Genomic DNA, 12,422 nt, shown 5'->3' on the forward strand with positions numbered 1-12,422 from the left:
CAACAGCTGTGCGTGGCACAGAAATCACCAAGAGACAGAAAAATAAGAAAATAAAGGATACCAAATAAACACATTCATGATAGATCAGTTGCTGAGTATCTTGCCTGACCAAAATGTAACCTTTTTATAAATGGCTGTTCCTACATCATAAAAGATCAAATGAATATCATTAATGCAACACAGCAGGAAAAAATTAACATATTCATGAATTAATACTTTGCTTTCACTCATCTTGTCAAAGCTGAGACTTTGCTCTTGAGCATATAAATTTTTGTTTGAACTACCATTAGTTTATCTGAATTTACCATTCTCCATTTCAAAATTCACATGATACCTATAATCAAATAAATAATTTCTTTCTGGACAAATTATTAAACCTCAAGAGAGACGTATAAATTGGATTTTGACGTGTCTTGGTGAGACCCCATTACTAGACTTTTATCTTTAATGGTGTCAAAATAAAAAATAAATTACATTCATTTAGCTTGTCTTGCAGAAAATTTCACGGGGGAAAATGATACAAACTGGATTTTATCTCAATAAGTTGGTCAATATAGCCAACACGGTTGATGAGAGCCTGAGAGTGAATGCAGAGACTTGTTGTGAAAGACTGATTAATCGTCAAATTAAAATTCTAGAATAATAACCATTTAAGTGATTTTTAAGCAGGTTCCAATGGAAAATCCTCGTTATTTATACAAAATAGTTTACTCTGCATTGTGTTTCATTTCCTGGAAGGTGAAAAAGACATGCGTGTCTGAATTTTGCCCCAAAGGCCCTGCCAACAGTGGAAGGGGAACAGTCAAACCCAACTCAAGCAAATAAGGATGCAAACCTGCTGTGCATATTTTTCAGGATTTATTATTATTTTTTAAAGATTTTATTTATTTATTCGACAGAGATAGAGACAGCCAGCGAGAGAGGGAACACAAGCAGGGGGAGTGGGAGAGGAAGAAGCAGGCTCATAGCGGAGGAGCCTGATGTGGGGCTCGATCCCAGAATGCCGGGATCACGCCCTGAGCCGAAGGCAGACGCTTAACCGCTGTGCCACCCAGGCGCCCCATTTTTCAGGATTTAAAGGCAAACTGAACCAGTTCTCCCTTCAGCGGAGGTCACTTATTCTACTTAGTGTAAGTCAGCTTTAGTAGCTCAAGTGGCTGCAATGACAGCTGCCAGGGTTCCGGCGCCACACGGCCCATGGCACCATATGCCAAGCCCCTGATAACAGAACCACCGGGAGAAAAGTGAATCCACTACAGTCAACCCTCCTACACACTCACACGTAAAATCTACCAGATCTCTCCACCCACACATTCTCAACTCCTACAAAAAAGCCCAACCTCCCTGGAGCAGCTGTTAAGCAGGTACATTTCCAGAGTAAAGGTTTTCTCTGGAAAGCACTAATACCAACCACCCCTTGCTTCCACCTAAAAAGAGTGCTTATAAGCAGCACTATTGTACTGCTTGTGGGAATGTTAATTACTACAACCTCCTGGAAAAACAATTAAATGCAACATCAACATATAGAGAAAACCTTAAGGAGGTCCATCTATTTGAGTTAAAGTAATTTGGTAATTTGGTTAATGGGGAATCTTCTAAATGTTCAACAATAGGGGGGAAGGTAAATGAATTTGGTAAAATCATACAAGGCAACGCTATGCAGATACTGAAAACAATGTTCACAAAGATTGTTGACTTTACGTGAAATGTTATTTAAAATGTTTGGTGAAATGCGCAGAATGCAATATTCTACACAAGGTACGATCCCAATTCTACATTGGGAATGCATATAAAAAAACCTGAAAGGACATACAACAAAATGTTAATAGTAATCATTGTTTGCTCATGGTAATACATGTGATTTTAATTTTGTCTTTTTATCCTTTACTGTTTTAATTTTTTTTAATTTTATAGAAAGTACATATGTCTAAGAAAAAGGAACCATAAAAAACCAAGCCAGAAGGTCTCTAGTTTTCCTGCTAAGTAGACAGACCTCAGGAGACACCAGGGAATATTTCTAGCCTTCTTAAGCAGATTCCATGTCCCACCTGTCTCTCGCACTTAAGCCCTGGTGATGATTTCTTGTACTCCACATCATGCCTATGCCCTTCTCAACCTTGGCTTTGACTTTCAGCCTTCTCTGTTGATACTAAAACACCCCTCTGGCAGTTACCTCTTGTCGGTAAATCATGTTCTCCACTCTACCCCCCCTTCACCAGCAGGACCCACTTCTATGGCCTGGTCAGCCTCCTCCTGGCCCAGTCTGGTCAAGTCTTGATATTGACAACAAGTAAGTTACCCTTGAACAAAAGCAGGCATCATAAACTAAATACCAATAAACGGGGCCAGCAAATACAGTTTTCGTCATGTATTCTATAAAAGCATTTTATACAGAGTGGACCTCCCTCCCCAAGCAGACCTGGGGCCATCCCAGGCCCAACTGTAACTGATCTCTTGGGAGGTCCCCACCGTGGCAATCATCCTTAACATCTGTGCAGGGCCTTGCAGTTTTCAGTGCACATTCACAGACTCACAGCATCTCATCCTCACGACTCTGTAAGATGGAAAGATCAGGTATTCGTTTCCTAATTGTGTACAGCTAAGAAAACTGCAGTTCAGAGAATGGGCTGCGAGTGGCTTATTCCCCCTGATTCTCAGGGTGTGCTCCTCTGTAAATAGTGATGATAATACCTGCACGGTGGAGTTGTCGTAAGGATTGAATGAGAGAACGTATGCAGGGTGCTGAGCACAGTGTCTGGAACAAGAGCGGCATTCAACAGATGCCAGCTCCTAGAACTGTAGGTCAGTGGGAAGCTCAAGGTTACATAGCTGGGAAGTGACAGCGCCAGGGTGAGGATCCAAGCCTTTTCACGCCAAGTCCACGCTGCTTCTGCTTTATCCCCAACACCGTAAGAGGAATATTAGGGCATGGTCCATGCCCTCAAAGAACTTGTAATATTTTGTAGTAGGCATATCTCAAGTACATGAAATAACAAAGCAGTTATTCCCACAAAGAACTAAAGCAACAGGAAGAAAAACTAGGATCTATCTCTCAAACTACACAATTCTTTTGTCCAACAGCAACTGTTAACTGTTACGCTATCTTCTCATGCACGCATTCCAAAGGTTAGGAAACCCAAGTTTCATCCCCATGTCAAAGTGAGCTGTGTAGGGGGAAATCAGATATGAAAATAAGTCCCTTTCCATACTAATAATAGAAAATATTTTCTGTGGGCATTCTGAACTTCAGGAAGTTTGAGCTATTTTTGGAAACTTTTCTTTAGCTTCCAGAAAGTACCATTCATGATCGTACACTTTTCTAAGGGACTTAAAAACAGCTTCGGTTGAGTTCAAGGCAGCTTCTTAAAAAAAAATCTTCAACTCGATTAATTAATTTAACCTACCACATAGGACACCTGGCAGCTGACAACACAAGGACGGGGAACATGTTAAAGGCGGAGGCAGCATGCACACAAACACAGAGCAGGAAGCCACTCTGTTGACACTGATTTGATGCCATAACAATAACCCCATAATAATGGGATCCAGGATTGCTCAACCCTAGGCATACTATTTCTTTACGGTAATCTTGGCCTATGTATGACATGACAAAAAAGAGCCTAAAACTTTGTGTTATGGAACGCCGAAGCTTCGTTACATGGAAGAGGGTAATTTACTAATGGATACTTGGAGATTCACATCTTGGAAGGTTTTTAATGTGCCACGTGGTTTTATATTCCCAATATCTACCACTTTCTAAGACAGAGAAATGATGCTCACTAAGGGGTGGCCCTGAGCAACAACCCTCTGAAGGAGGAGCAGGCTTTCTTAAGAAACGCGCTACCTCCCTTTACCGCCTGTCTGTTCCACTGGGGGTGAGGGGTGAGGACTCCCGTTGCCTGAGGCCCTTCAATGAGGCACTCCAGGGTGCAGCGCCCGCTTTATGTTATCTGTGTCGCTCCCGACAACAGCCTCGCAACATGCATATTAACACCCCAATTATTCAGAAAATTAAGTCTCATAGAATTTGACTGACACATCTAAAATAAGGAAACTCATCAGTGACCGTGGCGAGTCCTCCCCCGAGTGCTCATTCAGTTTCCCCTCGCTGAACTGGGCTCCCCCAACATCGGACACCCCTGCGAGTACCTGCACTACAGACTAGTTCACATCAAACTGGTAAGGCCAGGCCATCATGTGAGTTAGTCTTCTTCATTTAAAAAAATTTTTTTAAAGATTTACGTATTTCATTTAGAGAGGGGGGTGCAAGCGGGATGGGGCAAAGAGAGAGAGGGAGAGAATCTCAAGTAGGCTCCACGCCCAGCACTGTTGGTGGAAACCAGTATGCGGGTCCCTCAAAACATTAAAAATAGAAATACCTTATGATTCAGGAATTCCACTATTGGGTATTTACCCAAAAAAACCAAAAAAACACTAATTCAAAAAGATATATGCACCCCTATGTTTACTGCAGTATTATTTACAACAGCCAAGATAGGGAAGCAGCTCACGTGTCCATCCATAGCTGAACTGATAAACAAGAGGTGGTCTATACATGCAGTGGAATATTACTCAGCCATAAAAAAGAATGAGACCTTGCCATTTGCAACCACATGGATGGATCTAAAGGGTATTACGCTAAGTGAGATAAGTCAGTCAGAGAAAGACAAATACCACCTGATTTCACTCCTATGTCGAATTTAAGAAACAAAACAAACAAAAGACAAAAATCAGACTCTTAAATACAGAGAACAAACATGGTTGCCAGAGGGATGGTGGGTGGGAAGATGGGTGAAATAGATAAAGGGGATTAACAGTACACTTATCCATGAGCACTGAGTAATGTGTAGAACCACTGAATCATTGTATTGTTAAGAAGAAGGAGGAGGAAGAGGAGGAGAAGAAAAAGAAGAAGAGGTAGTAATAACAGTAGTAGTAGCAGTATTCCCATTCTAAAAGTGACCAGGCAGGGGGCACCTGGGTGGCTTAGTCAGTTGGACATCTGTCTCTTGATTTCAGCTCAGGTCATGATCTCAGAGTGGTGAGATTGAGCCCCTTGATGGGCTCTACGCTGTGCGTGGAATGTGCTTAAGATTCTCTTTCCCTCTCCCTCTGCCCCTTCCCCACTCGCACTCTCTCCCCCCCCAAAAAAATTAAAATAAAACAAGAATAAACTAAAAGTGACCAGGCAGGCATGACTTTAACCTAAATCAGTGGCTCTACAGTAACATTTGAGACATGGTGGCAGGACTTCAAAATGTCAAGACTCTAGAGATCATCCAGTCAACCTCTTCTCTCATTAATATACAGATTTAAAACAACTAAAGCCTCAGAAGGGCTGTGACTTTGCAGAGGTCACACAACAAATCAGGTGTGGAGCCCAGATGAGAGCCAGGACTCCTGACTCAGAGCTGTTCTCTTTTGCGGCTTCAGCCACAAATATTCAAACATAGGGTAAAAAACACATTCCAGACTCATAGGACTTATTCCAATGTTATTAATTCACACTGGTGATTCGGAGCACTGGTCAGGCCTGAGTGCAGCTCTTATTAATTGTGTGGCCTCGATAAGGTACCCTCTCTTTGCCTTGGGTTTCTTATCAATTACATGAGAATAACAATAGAGTCTGCCTCATTCGGTTATCCTGTGGGTCAAACGTGATAATTCATGGATCTCTAACTTCTTTGTTCTCAGCATAAACAGTGAATGAATGTTATATTATTATTATCATTGAAATTATTTTCATTGTTCCTACTACTACTAGTTCAGATAATTGGCAGTTCATACTTTCACCTTTGGGGAAGTAGGTAGAAACAACTTCCTGCTATCAAATTCATCTCCACTTTCTCTGAGGCAGGCCTAACGGTCTCAGGAATGAAGGTAAGATGAGTAGAAGGTTAGCACCAGAAATAAATAAATTCCCTTTGAAAATCAAATTGTCGGGGCGCCTGGGTGGCACAGCGGTTAAGCGTCTGCCTTCGGCTCAGGGCGTGATCCTGGCGTTCCGGGATCGAGCCCCACATCAGGCTCCTCCGCTATGAGCCTGCTTCTTCCTCTCCCACTCCCCCTGCTTGTGTTCCCTCTCTCGCTGGCTGTCTCTATCTCTGTCGAATAAATAAATAAAATCTTTAAAAAAAAAAAAAAGAAAAGAAAATCAAATTGTCTACTGAGCATTTTCCTTTGATGTTGAAAGTCAAAATTCCCCATCTTTCTCAAACCTACTCTTTCTCATAACTTTCTTTTTCCCTCAGTTTTATTGAGATATAACTAATATATACTATTGTACTTATTTTGGGTATATATCATAATGATTTGGTATTTGTATAGATTGCAATGTGACTGCCACAATAAGTTTAGCAAACATCCATCATCCTCACAAAGTTATACATTTTCTTGCTTATGATAACTTTTAAGATCTTCTCTCTAGGCAACTTTCAAATATACAGTACAAGATGATTAACTATAATACACCATGCTATACATTATATCCCCAGGGCTTATTTATCTTATAACTGGAAGTTTGTACCTTTTGACCCCCTTCACCCATTTTGTCCACCCTCCATCCCCCACTCTCTGGCAACCACAAAACTGTTCCCTGTACCTATGAGCTTGGTTTCTTTAAATTCCACATATAAGTGAGATCATGCAATACGTATCTTTCTCTGTCTCACTTATTCACTTAGCATAATGCCCTCAAGGTCCGTCCTGTTGCAAATGACAGGATTTTCTTATTCTTATGGCTGAAAAACATTCTATTATATCTATATCTAGATATATCTAGATCTCTCTCTCTCGCTCTTTCTCTCTCTCTATATATATGTATATGTCTCACATTTTTTTAATCCATTCATTCATCTGTGGACACTTGGGTTGCTTCCATGTCTTGGCTATTGTAAATAATGCTACAATGAATATGGAGTGCAGGTATTTTCTCAAGATAGTGATTTTATTTCCTCCTGATAGATTTCTAGAAGTGGGGTTGCTGGATCATATATTAGTTCTACTTTTCATTCTTCTAGGACCTTCCATGCTGTTCTCCATAATGGCCACACCAATTTATACTCCCACCAACAGTACACATGGATTCCCTTTTTCCCACATTCCTGCTAACACTTATCTCTTGTTTTCTGTTGTTTTGTTTTGTTAATAGTCATTCTAATAGGTGTCAGGTGATATCTCATTGTGGTTTTGATTTCCACTTCCCTGATGGTTAGTGATGTTGAGCACTTTTCTACGTACTTATTGGCCATGTGCATGTCTTCTTTGAAAAAAAATTGTCTATTCAGATCCTCTGTCTATTTTTTAATTGGATCGTTTGGGGTTTTTTTTTTTTTTTTTTTTGCTATTGAGTTATGTGTGTTCTTTATATACTTTGGATATTAACCCTTATCAGATAAATGATTTGCAAATGGTTTCTCCCACTCCATGGATTGCCTTTTCATTTTGTCGACAGGTTTTCTTTGTTTTGAAGAAGGTTTTTAGTATGATTTAATCCATTTGTTTATTTTTGCTTTGGTTTTCACTGCTTTCATTGACAAATCCAAGAAATCATTGCTAAGACCAACATCAAGGAGATTACCCCCTATGTTTTCTTATAGAAATTTCAGGGCTTCAAATCTTACATTTAAGTCTTTCATCCATTTTGAATTAATTTTTGTGTATGGTATAAGGCTGTGGTCCCGTTTTTTTCTTTTGCATATGGCTGTCCAGTTTTCCCGACACCATTATTGAAGAGACTATCCTTTCCTCATTGTATATTCTTGGCTCCTTTGTCATAAAATAATTGACCATATATATGTGGGTTTATTTTGGAAATATCTATTCTGTTCCATTGATTTATGTATTTGTTTTTATGCCATGTTATTTTGGTTACCATAATTTTGTAACATAGTTTAAAATCAGAAAGTGTGATGCGTCCTGCTTTGTTCTTCTTTCTTGAGATCCCTTTGTCTATTTGGGGTCTTTGTGGTTCCATACAAATTTTAGGATTGTTTTTTCTATTTCTGTGAAAAATGCCATTGGTATTTTGGTAGGGATTGCATTGAATCTGTAGATTGCTTTCAGTAGTATGGACATTTTAACAATATTAATTCTTCCAATCCATGAGCATTTAATACCTCTCCATTTATTTGTGTCTTCTTTGACGTCTTTCATCAGTGTCATAGTTTTCAGCATACAAGTCTTTCACCTCCTTGGATAAATTTATTCCCAGGTATTTTATTCTTATTGATATAATTATAAATGGGATTGTTTCTTTACTTTGCCTTTCTGATAGTTCATTATTAGTGTATGGAAATGCAACTTTTTTTGAATATTGATTTTATATTCTGCAACTCTACTGAATTTATTAGTTCTAACAGTTTTTTTTAGTGGAGTCTTTAGTGTTTCCTATATATATGTCATCTGCAAATAGAGACAGTTTTACTTCTTCCTTTCTTATTTGGTGCTTTTCATTTATTTATTTTTCTGGCCTAATTGCTCTGTATTTAAGACTTCCAGAACTATGTGGCAAGAGAGAGCATCCTTGTCTTGTTCCTGGTCTTACAGGAAACCATTTCAGTTAAAATTCCCCATCTTTCTCAAACCTAACCTTTCTCACTTAATTCCTAACTCAATTAAAAACCCGACCATCCATCTAGACATCAACTCCTTCCACACCCACTTGGTGACCTAGTGCCACTGATTTTCCCTCTGAAATGGCTCTCTGAGGATCTCTCTTCTCTTTCTCCATTCTACCTAGTTCAGGCACAACTAATTTTATTTATTTATTTATTTACTTACTTACTTATTTATTTATTTTTGCTTGGATCACTCCAGTGGTCTAAAATCTCAGCTCCATCCCCCTTTGCAACACCATCTACTTATCACCTCTAAAGTCACTTGTGCAAAATACAAATTAGAGCAAATCATTTCTCCCACAATGGCTGTATAATTTCTCCTCTTCAGCCAGGTATATTCACTTCCCAGGCTCACTGAAACACATCCCCCCTCCCCCAACTCTCCTGCCACTCCCTCACTTCAGAGCACCCAGATGTTCTTTCAACACAAACTCTCCTTCCATGGGGAACACCTACCTACCCCCTTCTCTAGAAAATTGCAACTGCCTACTGGAATGCAGTCCACACGTGAACTTGTCTGCAAGCTCTTCCAGATTCCCTCCACCCCTCCTTCTCTGGGCTTCCAATGAACGTGTTCTGATCTCCAGTAACCATTCACCATGCTGATCACTACCACTTATTTTTTTATCCTTCTTTTCTGCTAGATTGATTCCTCAAAGGCATGGGCCTCATTCTTTTATCCTCTGTCACAGGACCTACATAACACACAGTACATACATAACAGAGAAACTGCTGATTAAACTGAGTGGATGGTACCCAAAGAAAAGGGAATAATAAAATGAGACCTCAGTGACTATCAGAGCTGATCTCAATTAAAACTAGTTTCTGTAATATATATATAACTAACTGCAAACGATTATGTAAGTAGTTTTCAAAAGAGTGTGATGTGAACTTGCAAATGGCAAAGATCTCAAGTTCCCACTTAGGCTTGTTAAATGTTCATCAATGGAGAGAGAGTGCCATGTCCTCCCAAATTTAGTTGGGTTCTGCAGGACCTGCACACACAAGGCATTCTAAAAGCTTCTGCAGTCCCGTAGCTTTGTTTGAGCACTCTTCCCCTCACAAAATTCTGTGGACTGGACTCGGGTAGTAGGTGCTCAATAAATGCTGATTTGATTTGCAGTGGATTTGAAAGCAAAGTGCAACTCACATTTTAGACTAATTCAATGCAATGACTGATTGTACTTAAGATAATAGCTCTAATGCTAAAGAAAATCAATGGGTAGCCTGAAAAGCAGCCAAATGCTCACTCCCCTGCCTTGTTCCACAGTCAATGCTGACCTGCTTCTTGATCCTTCCCAGCTTCTGAGCTTTTCCGACTTCACAGTTTCCCCAGAATGGAGGGGGCCAGTTAGCAAGTGTTGCCCTGTACCTGTGATATATTTGCCCTGTGTTTTGATGTTGAGGTAATACGTGAGAACGTTGAGTGGCATTTTTTAAAATGTCCTACTTTTCCTGAAACCTACCCTCTGTGTGACAGGTTAATTGGGATGCTAGCTGAAGGAAGGAGAAGTATGGACTGGAATGCTGCAGCATTTTTTCACCTGCCGTTGTGGGGCTGTATGTTAAAGGGAGCCCAGAAACTTTTGTTTTTACTAAAATGATATTAAAAAAAAAAGCGCAGGCAGCGAAATCTAAAGTAGATGTCCATTGAACACTTCTATTCCAATGTAGGAAATAGGAAAGATTCAAAACATGCACTCTGCTATAATTCATTCTGGGATAAGAAAAAGACAGCAGTGCCTTGGAGAATAAATCATTAACTAAAGTCAAACCGAGACACCCTGGAAACCAGTGAGGCCAGGCGGCGGGGATTTGCCTGTTCCCTCTGGTGACTTCTAGAGCGAAGCATCCCACAGACAAACTCGGCACACTGCACTCCCTTCTATTTCACTTTTCAAACTTGAAGTTATTTTTAGATGACCCATGCCCGCTAATCCCAGGCAGGACAATTCCCAGCCCGCTGCGCCTCAAAGTACCTTCCTCCTCCCCAGCACTTCTTTGTAAGCACTGGGAAAGGAGTTTCTCCGTTTTCTCCTTTTTTCTCCGAGTGTAGTCCACCTGCCCTTTCCCCCTCTCAAAACCTCAGTCCCGGGGGCCACAGGCGTCATCCTCGCTGTTCTACTTATGCACCTGCTGCTGCTTCTGGAAAGGCGAACCTTTGGGCCACTAGGAATGGGGCAGGGGCTCTCTGAGACCCGCGCCCTCTAGAGGGGGGTCAAGGGAGACCTCTGCCCCCCACCCCCACAGGCCGCCGCGGGGGCTGATAGCTGGAGCAGCCCACCCTCGGCCCTCCGCCGCCTCCGCCCCCCTGCCCAGCCCCGGACCCCCACCGCGCTCGCCCGCCCCCTGCCGCGTCCTCCGGTACGGCCGGGGCGCAGCGCGCAGCCCTGACAGGACAGGGCGCAGGGGCGAGCGGGCCAGCGCGGTTACATAACCGACCTGCTGGGCGTCCGCGATGCGCCGGCAGAGGCTGAGGCGGCGGCTCCGGCGTCCGCGGGGCCGGAGACTGCGGGCGCGGCGCTGCCTGCTCACCTGCCCGCCGGTGCGAGCGCGTGGGGGCGGGCGCGGTGCCCGCGGGCCTGGGCGTGGGGCCGTGCGCGGCGCGCCCCGCCTCCCGCTCTCGAGGTCCGTGTGTCCCCGGCTCTCTGCCTCCCGCCCGCTCCTCCCCGCAACCTCGGCCGCCGTCAGCCGGGACAAAGCGGCTCCGGGGAGGGGCCGAGCCGGCGGCTCTCGCAGGAGCCAGCGGAGATGGGCGCGCCCCCAGCTCCGACTCATCGGGCCAACCTCCAATCAGACCCCAGGAAACCGAAAGCCCCTGTGTGGCCTTCTCTCCTCCCCTCCCCCCTGACCCGGCGCCCTTCCCGGGCCCGCACCGCTCCGCTCCCCGGGCTCCCACCCTGCCCTCAGTCCCCCTACATACACACCCCGCTTTCCACTCGGGGTGCCCAGGAAGCGGAGAAGCCCCTCTGGACACTTAGTGCAGGAGCCAGTCCTCAGGAGTCCCGGACCCAGCGGGGAGGGGCTCCCGGGTCACCACCCGGGTGGGGGCCTTCTGGGGGGTCGCAGTGGGCAGGGGGCTGATGGTGAAGCTAGAGAAGACTGGGCAGCGACAGCCCAGAAGAAACGGGCGGAGAAGCCAACTGTGGGTGGGGAGTACTGGAAGAGAGACTTTTCTTATATACAGACTGAGCCCCCCGGACTCCGGCCGAGGAAAGGTCGGGAAGCCCCTGGACGGTCCTGGGGCGTCTGCTCGGGGTGGGTGCGGCGCCCTCTGGCTGGAGACCTGGATCCGCACCGCCCACGCGCTGAAGGTGCCCTGCGCGGGCTCCTCCGCTTGGCCAGGATTCGCAGCCACCAGACCTGGGGACAGAGGGCTTCAAGGACTCCTATTGTGTGAGAGCCGGCGACAAGTGGGAGGCTGCTACCTTACAGTAAAAGGTTGAATGTGAATCCGATTCTAGGCTAGATCCGTTGCTCAACAAACTTAAGGTAGACGTCTCTGCCTTACAAAATAAAGCAATTCAGAGCTGGAGGAAGCCTGTGGCTCATGGGTGACAAGGGCTGATGGCAGGGGAAAGTCGATAGTGTACAAGACCAGAATAGGGAAAGTGGGGAAAACTGAAGGAAGGACTGGGTGGGGGTAAGAGTGCGGACCAACTCCAAGAGGGAATGAATAATATTTAAATCGGCCTTGTGTTCTGTCATCTTTGTAATTGCTATATAAATAGGTCTTTTTCCTTTTGCTTTTTATGCCATTTTGTTTCTTAATAATAGTATTAAAATTGCATTGAAGCAGTGGGT

At 43.7% G+C, this 12,422-nt stretch overlaps 1 protein-coding gene across 3 annotated transcripts in view; it reads right to left on the reverse strand.

The window, feature by feature from the left end:
* Positions 1-11,921, reverse strand: part of RCAN2 (regulator of calcineurin 2) — a 264,666-nt gene extending 252,745 nt beyond the window's left edge. Inside the window, exon 1 of one of the 3 annotated variants that reach the window (XM_048219640.2) lies at positions 11,804-11,921. The gene's annotated coding sequence lies outside the window, so the exon portion shown is untranslated. Of the gene's footprint in view, positions 1-11,060; positions 11,190-11,545 lie in introns of those variants that run through there. The other 2 variants (XM_048219642.2, XM_026507320.4) reach the window with 2 other exon arrangements.
* Between the last annotated feature and the right edge of the window lie 501 nt (positions 11,922-12,422).

The sequence above is a fragment of the Ursus arctos genome, unplaced genomic scaffold (assembly GCF_023065955.2).
Source record: "Ursus arctos isolate Adak ecotype North America unplaced genomic scaffold, UrsArc2.0 scaffold_29, whole genome shotgun sequence".
Taxonomy (NCBI): Eukaryota; Metazoa; Chordata; class Mammalia; order Carnivora; family Ursidae; genus Ursus; species Ursus arctos.